Source organism: Mus pahari, chromosome 1 (genome assembly GCF_900095145.1).
Source record: "Mus pahari chromosome 1, PAHARI_EIJ_v1.1, whole genome shotgun sequence".
In the NCBI taxonomy this organism is placed as follows: Eukaryota; Metazoa; Chordata; class Mammalia; order Rodentia; family Muridae; genus Mus; species Mus pahari.
This window is the reverse complement of record NC_034590.1, coordinates 134003863-134015899: the sequence shown is the minus strand read 5'-3', so window position 1 is coordinate 134015899 and position 12037 is coordinate 134003863. Positions and strand designations below refer to the sequence as shown.

Sequence of the window (12037 nt, the reverse complement as noted above, 5' to 3'; positions counted from 1 at the left end):
ACAGCATTTTAATGCACAGTCACCATGTTACCTTCTGGCTTTTGTTATTCCATGTTGTCCTCTCTCTAGAAAGCACAAAGAGTGTACTTCTTATGAGAGTATCATGACATCTTGGTGGTATGTGAATGGTGAGATCAAAGACTCAAACAAATGTATGTATGAAAAAGAAAGTGATTGATTATTTTTAAACAGTGATTTAAAGTTTATTTCAGCTATAATACAGAGCTTAGGATTTAAGGTAGCATCACATGACACACTTGAGTCCATTTCTGAGATATTCTGTTGTACTTATCTCTGTCTGTGTTATAGAACTGTGCACTCTCTGACATTAAGGGATCACAGAGCAGCGAATAAATGGATAAAAGAACTTTACAAATAGATCAATCAGGAGACATTGTGATCTTAGAATATCAAGACAAATGCTACCATTACCGTTAATACTTCGATGATAATTTTTTTGTTGTAAATGTAACTTTAGGTGGTTTGAAAGGGTAGTCTGTAGGAAAAAAAATTGACAGAAAGAATACACCACCTTGATATGAGCTGAAATCAGGTCCCACAATTGTGGCTTGCCAGTGAAACATATCACATTCAACTGAACCTGCAGAACACTGGGCTGGAAGGCCACATGACAAATCACCAAGTTCCTTCTTAATCTGCTTCAGCATCAGAGTCTGTGAGTTTTGATTTGAAGTGTACTCAAAGGTCTGCCCAAAATCTTGATTGTCCAGGTGGTGAGGAAAAATTGTCTCTTCTTACACCAACTCTGCCAAACAGGCACTTTCTTCCTAAACTGATCAGAGGGCAGATCCAGAAGCAGGTCATGGGCTGAGGGTGATTATTTCTAATGAGAAGTATATTTAGAGGTCAACAATGCTTTGCTATGTAAAAACAAACAAGTAAACAAAGAAACAAACTGATATGTAAAAACAATGTTTATATTTCCAATAAAGTCACAATAAACTGCTCAAAATATCGAACAATAAATATCCTGTCCCCTTTTTCTCTATTTATATTTTAAACCATTACCATCCTTCTTTGTCCTACTGAAATGGCTTTTTCCACTTGTATTATGGCACTCAGAATTTCTCAGAAGCATTATTAATTGTGTTCTCTTTTATGTTTTGGCCCATTGTTGACTAAATGCTTCAAATATAGACAGCAAACTGCCACTTAAATATAGTCTAAAAAATGCACAGGTACAGCTGAATTGGGCTTCAACTTTTAAAGTGGGAGACAAGAGGTAGTGAGACGACCTAGCAGGTTAAAGCACATGCTTTGTGATCTGAGTTCAGTCTCCCAGAACCCGTGTGAAGGTAATACACAAAGTTGCCCTGTAACAACATGCATGGAGACATGCATATCATAGCACGTGTGTGCTCACATGTATATGAATGTGCACACATACACAAAAATAATAATAAAAATAAAAACTAAATGAAGCTTTGTAAATAGTGTCTATTAACTCAGAGTTTGTAGTAAGTCACATGAGGAACTTAGTCACTATTAAAACCCAAGCCATTTAAAGAGGCAACCAGAGCCATACAGGCCTGGTAGATACAGCTATAACCCCAGCCCTCTGGAGGAGGATCATGAGCTCAAGGCTGGTGTGGCCTACATAGTGAGTCCAGGCCAGTCTGCACTACATAACAAAATCCTACCTCGAAAAGGAAAAAAGAAGAATGAAAGAGATAGAGGGAGAGGGGGAGAGAGAGAGAGAGAGAGAGAGAGAGAGAGAGAGAGAGAGAGAGAGAGAGAGAGAGAGAGAGAGAGAGAGAGAAGAAAGACAGAAAAAATCAAGAACTTTAATATGAGACACTGTAGTAAGGGTCTCACTTCAAATATAATTATGTTCTGGGAATACACCACTATCTTTAACAACTAAAACTGTATTTTCTCTAAAACTAAAATTTTGCTCTTCCATGTTCCCTTATGTCCTCACTAGAGAACAGTCAAGTGGCAGAGACACAGCTCTTCACATGTTCAGTGGCTGTCTCAGCACTCATACTTTGTCTTCAGTTAGTAAGTCTGTCAGTATTACTGGGAACCCTGGTCAGGTTCCGGGTGAGTGGGAGCCTCTCTGACAAAGCTGGGATGCTGGTCATCTGGGATGCTGGTCATCGGTTCCTGCTAGCCAGGTAGCTCTGATGCTTGTTTCACAAGGAGCCTCTAGAGAGCCTTTGCCTTTGGTCCCTCACCTCTAAAATAGACACGGAAAGCTGGAAGGGGATTGAAGTTTTCTCTTTCTTTCTTTTTGAGTCATGCTTCTTTTAAAATCCTATTGAAGTACAATTAAAACAAGATTTTATATTAAACTTTCAAACCCAGTACTGCAATCTAGATAACAAACACATCCTTTGCCCTCTAAAGTTTGTTATGTCCTCTCTTACATAGAACCCTTCTAACCCTGCTCCCAACTCCCAGCCCAAAGCAACCATGAGAACGCTGTCTATTCCTACAGATAAATGTGCATTTTCTAAAATCTTACATAATGACAGTTGCATAGACTCCACTCTTTCTTATTCTTCCTTCACTTAAAACCGTCATTTGGAAATGTATCTATTTTGCTGCATTTGCTAATTGTTGTTTTATTTCTTAAGACTTTGAAAGTCTAAATTTAAAAATTCACCAAAGGAACCATGTAGGAAAATGAGCATCCTTAATTCCTAGGGACTCCAGGCCCAGAGAATTTCTAGTTTGATTTCTCCAGGTTCCCCAGAGATGCAGAATCAACAGGACACAAGTAGACACAGAAAATGACTTTGCCTAGAGGAGTGGCTAAAATGGGGACGGAAAAGTCCCCTGATGAGCTGTCCAGAAAGCCAGTGCTATTGTTTCCATGTAAACCCTAAGTCCCCATGGCCAGTGGGGCCAATGTCTAAATCAAAGTGAAAGACCCAAGGACCAAAGGCATCTACACCCAAAGTCAGGAGAAAAATGATGTTCCAACTCAAGAAGAATGAGTTCACGCTGATTTGGCTGGTTTGTCATAGTCAGACCCGAAATAGACTGGATGATACCTGTTCATCACTTTTAGGCATCTTCCCCTCCGTCTGTCTAACACTAACATTTTGTAGATGTCTTCATGGATATACCCACGAGGCACAGTTTACCAGCTTCTCTAAGTAGGCTTCACAAGCTCATAGTAAATCAATATTGTTATTTAAAGAAAAAAAAAAAAAAAAAACCTTGCCTTAGTCCCAGCAATCCCATTGCTTTGGCAACAGGCCCGCAGATCTCAGACACAAGGAGAGCGGGACTATTACTGTATCACATGGAAGCATAGTTGAAGAGGGAAAGATAGAGACTCCCTGACCATCAAGTTTAGTTTTTCAAATGCCAGAAAAGTAGAAATTACAAACTTCTAATATGAGATGAAGTTAGATCTTTGTACCTTGTTATTGTAAGGACTGAGACAGCGTGATTGGCTCATGCTAAGGATTTGCTGAACACAGTTTCTGATCTAGGTTCAGAAAGGAGGAGTGGGACTGGTGGCAAAGCAGTGACTATTTGGGTCACAGTTCTAGTTTGTACATGTATTCTTCTAAAATATCAAAGATAGAGGAAAGGGAGTTATAGATCATTGCTTTCTAAACTTCTGGTATTGCAGCATAGTAACAATTTCTAGTTAAAAAGAAGCACACACACATGAGTTTTCTTTTGAGAAGCAATCACTTCCTACACATCTGTTCATATTTTATTGGTTCTGTCTTTCTGAATCTGTTTCTCTGTTATTACTGAAGAGTAATAGCAAGACAGTCTGGCTATGGAGATGCTTGTGAATTAATTCCTGTGAAATATCAAAAGGGTCTCCTAGAAGGGACCTGACAACAACATTTAGTGTGGCAATAAGCGAGTATCAATCCTGCTTAGAGAGCAGACAAGAAAAAGAAAAACCTAACAACTGTTCTTGTCCTGTTGTTGCTCCTGCTTTGTGGACTCTATCTGGCAACCTCCCCCCCCCCCCTCGATAGCATTAGCTACTTCATCTAGTGTGCAAATGCTGAAGCCAGTCTGTCTTTCTGTCTTTTTTTTTTTTCATTCTCCCACCCCTTTATCTCCCACATCTCCCCGAAAACAGAATTCAGCCTCATTCACATACATGAGCATAGTTACAATATACATCTTAATGTCGCTGAATATGCACAGTTAACTCACTTACTTTAAAACTCTTTTGGAAAATTCCAGTGCATCTTTAAAAGAATATGCCAAAGGATACATTCAATCTAACATCCACATAGAATCCTTTCCCATGCTTCCTTCTTCTCCTCAACAATTCATCTCCTGACCAAGACAGAGTAAAGAAGTTATCTGTGATGTGGCCTAACAATAGCCCTTGACGTTGCGAGCCTCCATGTCCTTTGTCACATGAGTCTCCCTAGGAATGGTTAATACAAAAAAAATCTCAGGTTTTTTGTGATGACGAAGATAGAGGCATGCAACTCTATTTAATAAGATTTGATATCCCATCCCATGCTTGTTAGGTTCTCAAATCTCTGCAGAGCTTAATTATTAAAATCAACTCTTCATTTGAGCATAAAACCTCTTGCCAATCAAGAAGGATGTCATGGCTATGTCACTTGGATATAGCTTGAAGAGTTAGAAGATAATTCAGTGATAGACAAATCTCAAACGGCTCATCCAACAGATGATGATAACATAAAATAGAGGTATTCAAAGTGTTCTTAGAAGACATTAGAAAATACCCTTAAGTTAAAACTCATTAAAAATTTCCGTAGGCAGCTTACAATCTCATGTTTTACACCAAAAATGGCATTGACAGTCATATTGCCTCAGGTAACAGCTAAGTTAGACTGTGCCAGGCTGTATGAGGAAGGAGGTTGGGATGAAATGTCAAATCCTGTCTCATGAACAACATTGTAGGTACAAGAATGAGTCACTAGGCCTTTTCCAATTTATATCTCCTGGTGTCAATAGAGACTATTGAAAATAAGTCTCACTGGATAAAAATTTAGTCCACAATGTCATAAAAAAGAACATTGTATGAAAATGGGCTATTTTTGATGTGATACACTGCACATTTAAACAATCCTCCCCCAGACCCCATTTGCAAGGTGAAAGCTGAGTTCTGATTTTTTTTTTTATGTAAACGACATATTTTATTGCACTGGCTGGATCAAACCCGTTGTTTAGGTGATAGTGAGTCAAAGGTGAGAGATCAGCTCTAGAGTGTGTTTGCTCACAAAAGATCAGCCACTGTCCCTCTTTGCAATATTTCTAAGTCATTTTGCCCTTTGTAATAAAAAAGGTGATACATTGTAAATGTCAAGATCTGCTGATATATTAAATAGCTCAACATTCGGGAAGATAGAATAGCTCCGTCTTTTCTCCAGTGCAGTTCTCATTTCCTCTGGCCTGGCTTTGCTTTCTAATAACTTAAACCTGGTGGCTTCTGTTCATCAAGCCTTCCGGCCCACAACATGATTGTAGTCAGAGTCTTTCACCTTTGTCAGGTTGGATTGTTGTAAGAAGCAGCTCTACCCTCAAGAGTACCAGTTGCTAAATGTATCCAATCTCTCAGAACCAGAAATCCCCTTCATCTTTCACTTTCTTGCCACACTTCATCCTATGATCTCATGTATGTTATCTTATGTGTTCCTTCCATTATCCAGTGAAAGAATTCTCATCTGCTTTCCTTTTTCCGATGAGGATTTTTATCTGAATATTAGGCACTTTTGCCATGGAGTAGGAGTTATATTACTGAAGTATAACAATTACATGGCTCTTTCCCAACAAAACTGCCAGTGGGTCAGGAATGGACAGATGATGCCATCTCTACCCACCGATAGAACACATGCGACTGACCTGAGAATTCAAACCAAAACACAGAAGATTATAGGTCAGGTGGTTACAGGTATTCAAAATAAAGAGACTGCTTTAGAGTCTGAGAGACTGAGAAAAGCCATTGCTGTGTCATAACCAATATGACCAATCAATAAACACTGGGTAAGGATATGAAATGAAGATGACTCATCAAAGTCAGAGAGAAGATAAAGTGAAGGAAACCAAGAGGATTAAAAAAAGAGGAGGAAGGGAGGGAGGGAGGGAGGGAGGGAGGGAATGAGGGAGGGAGGGAATGAGAGAGGGAGGGAGGGAGGGAGGGAGGGAATGAGGGAGGGAGGGAGGAAGGAATGAAGAAAATGAGAGGGAGGGAAGAGGAGGGGAAGGGAGGAAGGAAGGGGAGAGGAGAGAGAAGAGAAAGAGTAAGAGCGGAGGGGAGGGGAGTTATAGGAGAAAGGGAGAAAGCAAAGAGCTAAGGGAGGGAAGAAGACACAGACCTTGTTCCTGAAGAGCCCTAGATCTTACTGAACTTTGCTTCTTGATCTCACAAGTGACTTGCATCAGAGGCTCACTCTAAATCTCCTTGGCTTATGCTACCCTAGATGGGCAGAGTCATACCAAAGCTGCCTTATCTACAACAGTACAGTACAGAGGATCACTTGAGTCCACTGCTCATGGCCAGGTGGAAATAGTGGGCTTTCTCTTTCTTATGGATTATACTTCCTTCATATTTTGGAGGCAGACCTGCCTTAGGTCTTAATCTACAGATACATTTGTTGTTGTTATGCCTTCATATGAGCTATTGTAATAATTAATTCAGAAAAAATCTTTAAAAATTATATAAATGAAAATAGCTTTAAAAATGAGAGACTCTTGAAAAAGAAGTAGCTGAAACTTTTCAATATTTTTTGCAACCAAAACCAATCTGTAGATCTTCTCTAGCAGAAAATATTAAAACAGAAGGCCACATAACAGGACCAATTCAACAGAAGCCAACTTCTATGTATTAAGCCAATGTGTTAGGCAAGAAGGGTGCTGACATGTCTTTAGGCACCTGCAGCTTATTATTGTATGTCATCGCTGACAAAAGGTATATAGTATGTAACATTTTCTCACACATTTGTTTAATGAAACCCTCATGCATATCTTGTGAAGATAGCATCACCTATTTCACAGGTGGGACATTTGAAACCCAAGTGTCAATTCCAGGGATACAGATTTCGAATTATAAATCCACTTTTACTCAGAGGCAAGAGAGGCTAGGATGCATAGAAAAACTGCCTTTCATATATAAATTTGTAGACAATGAGAATCTCTATGGCAATGAAAAATAATCAAAGCAATAAATGAGCCTATAAATCTTTTCTGCTTTCTTCTCAAATACACTGACCACATATTTCTCTTTCCATATGTGCAAACATGCATACACATACAAATACACACACACACACATACACACACACACATACAGACACACACACACACACACACACGGAGGGGAGGGGAGGGAGAGAGAGAGAGAGAGAGAGAGAGAGAGAGAGAGAGAGAGAGAGAGAGAGAAGGCATTTCTTCCCTCAGAAGGCATTTCACTATAGCAGAAATTCCATCTCAAGAATGGATTCCAATAACACCAAAATCATTGCAATGTCCCCAACATGCTTATTGCCTTATTTTCTTCACTGATAGACTTACTCTTTCTGATACTCTTAAAAGAAGCTAGTTCTCTGCCTGCTGTCTTTGTGTACAGATGTAGAACTTTCAGCTCCTTTTCCAATACTATGTTTGCAGGATTCCTGCCATGACAATAATAGACTAAACCTCTGGAAGAATAAGCTGGTCCCAATTAAATGTTGTCCTTTATGAGAGTTGTCATGGCCATGGTGTTTCCTTACAACAATAGAACCCTAAGTAATACACAAGGGGAGTAGAAGCCAGCTGAAGCTTCCCTGGGTCCAAAAAGAACCCTTGCCATCATAACTTCAATGCCTTGGTAATGTAAAGGTTCCACCTCAGACCTTCCTCTGACCCAAATGAAACTCAAGATTAGTAACACTTTACTCCTTCCAGTTGAATATGCACAGATAATAGCCCAACTGTCAAGATAAAATTAAGACAATGTTTCTAGATGAAACTACATACAGTGACCTATCATGTGTGCTTTTTACATGGCCTATAGCCAATTCTTCTAAGTTATAGATCCAGACTAATAAACAAGATATACCTTATAAAAGTTGGAAAGCTTGCATTTAGAGCTATGTTATATCTCCATTCTCTTTGAGTCATAGAATCTACCTTCTTAGGACCAAAGACTTAGTGTCTTTGTTTCCATTAAAAAGACAGTAAAGATTTTATAGTAAACTAAAGCCTTATTCAGATACTAAGACAACAAAGAAACCATCACAGAGGTAGCGAACACTGAACATTTAGCCAATACCTTTGTGCTAGTATTTGTGGTAATGTCTAAGGAACATCCCAGAGTAGACTGACCATCTCTCTGTGCCCTATAATTCCCAGGAAAGTCTCTTCGGAAAGAAGGTAGTAGTTTTCCAGGAATCTGCAATGAGTTTATATGTTCAATATGCCTTTGAGATCAAAGACACTGAATAAATTAAAGCCACAGAATTATCACTGTGAACAATGGAGCAATATAACACAAATCATCTCCATTCTTAACCCCAAAAGAACACAGAAAATGTTGGTCCTTTGGAAAGTTTAAGTAAACCACAAGAGTTTTAAACTCTGAACATCAAGAATAAAATTAACTCATGCTATTCTTGCCCTCAGACCTCTGTATCCCCCAGCCTTCTGTGACTTTCTTTCAGAAGGCAGCTTTGCTTCAGAAGCAATCTCTGCCGCCTAACATCTTCCTGAGAGCCTCTATCAATGTTTTAAAATCTGTTGTGATGTATTAATTATTATACCCTGCGTATTTCCAAAAGGGAGTAAGCAGGATGACATCGTGAGTCTTCGCCGCGAATAGCACTTGAAATAAAGTCACCCAGTGTGACTAGGTGTGTTAATGGCCTACCCTAAAGCTGAGATGGCCACTGCACAGCTCTGATGGGCTGGATTCATCTGGCAGCTAGACTGACTCTGGTTGTCAGAAAGACACAGAAGAATGACACATAGTATTGGTTAAAGAGAGAGTAGATAAGCTTTCAAAGGGAACAAGGAAAGGACCTTCAAGCCACCCTGGAGAGTCTCTGGTTCCTCTTTAACACTTGCTGCAAACCAGGAAACTCAGCTTACACAAGTTGATCACCCCCTGTCATCCTTTAATCATCATGTATCCTCCTATGATCCCCTAGGCTTCTTCATCTTCATCCTCTCCTCACTTTCCTCCTTCTCTCCAGGACAGTTTATAAAGATTGAGTTAGTTAAAGGCTAGCATGTGAATGAAGCATGCTTTCTGAAACTCTGGCCCAAGGAGGCAAATGTTTGAACTAATTAACTAAGATCCAAGATCTGCAGGCCACCTGTCATGTAACTGGGTCCTACAACATGGCATGCAAGCACATTCGAGTTCTTCCACGGGTATTATTGGAGCAGACTATGACTGACTAATTAAAGACATTTAAAATAGCATGAAAATTAAAAAAATAAATATAATTCAAGTATCCATGTACAGGCAATTCACATTAAATTCTTGTTCAACACTCCTTTGAAAAGCATTGTTACAGATTTTAAAAGTATTAAATTAAAATTATTATTAAGAAATACATTCAGACAGCACACAAAAGTTTCCCTCTCCCTCTCTTTTAAAAGTATCTCTTAATTCTGAAGAAATAAAGCAAAAGAAACTTGATGGATGGGGGCCTGGAATTCTGAGTTCTATTCCAAGATCTGTCTCTCATGCTGTGCTTCCCACAAATCATTTGGTAGGGATTTTTTTTTTGGCCCAATTATATATCCTATCTTATTAAAACAATAAATTAAAAGCATTATAATTCATAAGAAAAATATATTTATGATGACATGTACCATGTTGCTTTTGAAGCACAAATGATCATTCAACCAATTTGTTCTTTTTAGTGCCTCTTGTGTTGCATTATGGGTCTAACATTTTTAAACTGATATCTTCAATGCCATTGCAGAAAGAAATGCATTTATATACCTGTGACCAAGAGGCCAAGGCCTTCCATAGTCATAGTGACAACCATAATAATCAGTGAAGAAAATAAGCAGGAGTGACTGAAAACTCAACTGTGTTATTCAGTCAGGGAACTTGACTTCTGAGCTTTTCTCTTTTTCTGTGCAAGAAAGGTGTGGTGATTTGAATATGCTTGGCCCAAGGAGTGGCACTATTAGGAGGTTTGGCTTTGTAGGAGTGGGTGTGGCCTTGGAGGAAATGTGTCACTGTGGGGGTGGACTTTGAGACCCTCCTCCTAGCTGCCTGAATATAGTCTTCCCCTGACTGCTTTCAAAACAAAATATAGAACTCTCAGCTCCTCCAGTGCCATGCCTGCCTAGATGCTACCATGTTCCTGCCTTGATAATAGACTGAACCTCTGAACCTATAAGTCAGCCACAATTAAATGCTGTCCTTTATAAGAATTGCCTTGGTAATCGTATCTGTTCACAGCAATGAAAACCCTAAGACAAAAGGTAATAACAGAACTGTCACAATTAAAAATATGAATGTGGCTGAGCAACAAAAACCCAAATACCATTATAGTCCCCATCATCCACAGTTTCAACTACCTGTGGTTGATTCAGTACTTAACTAGAAAAACTGCATTTATCTTACTTATATTATTATTTACTAAGTCATAGTATTTTGTCAGTGTTTGCTAATATCTTATAGTGCTTAATAAAAAAATTTATCTATAAACTTTATGTGCATTGTGTATGTTTGAGGAAAAACAAAATATTAAGATTCTCATTCTGTATGTGCACTGTTTTTTTTTTTTTTTTTCATCATTCAGATCAAATACTCAGTAAGAGCCAGCTTGGAAGGACAGTTTATTTTGGTTTACAGTTTGAGAAGGTACAATCTGTCACAGCAGAGGAGGGAGGGGTGAGGGAGGGATACAGGAGTGACTTGTCACTATGGCAACAGGAAGATCAAGTTAACACATTATCATCAAGATAAGAAGCAAAGAGATCAAAGAGGAGCTGAAATCAGACATTTAACATGAAGGCCTGCACCTCAGAGACCTACTTCTTCTAGCTAGGCCTAAACTCGAGAAAGTTCCCCCAGCAGCTCCACTAGAAAGCTATTGAATATTCAAACATATGTGCCTTGGAAGAAACTTCATGTCAATTACCAGGAGGCTGTGGAATATATCCAGTTGTACAGTGGCACCCATGAAAGAAGAGTGAACTGAATTGGTCAGCTTTGTAGCACACAAACACACAGAATAGCAACAACCTTATGGCATCAATGTGGTTCAATTTAATTACCAACCACCACAATGATTCATTCTCATTTTGTATTTATTTAGTATCTGGAATTAGCACCTAGAGAAGTGAATAGACAATGTTATTGTCTGTAGTTTGTAGCCTGTCTAATGCAATACTAAGTATTCAGCAGATACCAGACTAAGATGGTTTTAATTATCCAATGATTCCTTGATATTTTAATTCATCAAGAAGAATTGAGTATGGAGTATCTCAATGTCACAGAGCTGAGGCAGGCCTTAGGGATACAGCAACAATATCACAGGGGTCACTTAAGGACCACTAATTTATACACCTTACAAGTTAGATAAGTTTGGTAAAGAGAAGATGGCAAAAAGATGGGATGACGCTATCCTCAGGAGTACATAAGACAATTGGATGAAGATGAACCAACACATACCTTAACTCCCGGAATCAACCCTCAAACCCTTGATTTTTATAGTGTCTTCTAAAAGGAATTACATACAAAGTCCCCAAATTTGGGGGTATTCTCTGCCTACTACAGGATGAAAAGGTGTTTTGTGGTTCTTTGATTCTATTAAGGGTTTATATTATTTATGTTGTTATTGAAGATCAGCCTTAGACCATGGTGGTCTGATAGGATGCATGGGAAAATTTCAATATTTTTGAATCTGTTGATACCTGTTTTGAGACCAATTATATGGTCAATTTTGGAGAAGGTACCATGAGGTGCTGAGAAGAAGGTATATCCTTTTGTTTTAGGATAAAATGTTCTGCAGATATCTATTAAATCCATTTGTTTCATAACTTCTGTTAGTGTACATGTGTCTCTGTTTAGTTTCTGTTTCCAGGATCTGTCCATTGATGAGAGTGG

At 38.8% G+C, this 12037-nt stretch overlaps 1 pseudogene; it reads right to left on the bottom strand.

Moving 5' to 3' along the window:
• Positions 1-233: 233 nt before the first annotated feature.
• On the bottom strand, positions 234-665 carry LOC110329366 (annotated as a pseudogene).
• Between the last annotated feature and the right edge of the window lie 11372 nt (positions 666-12037).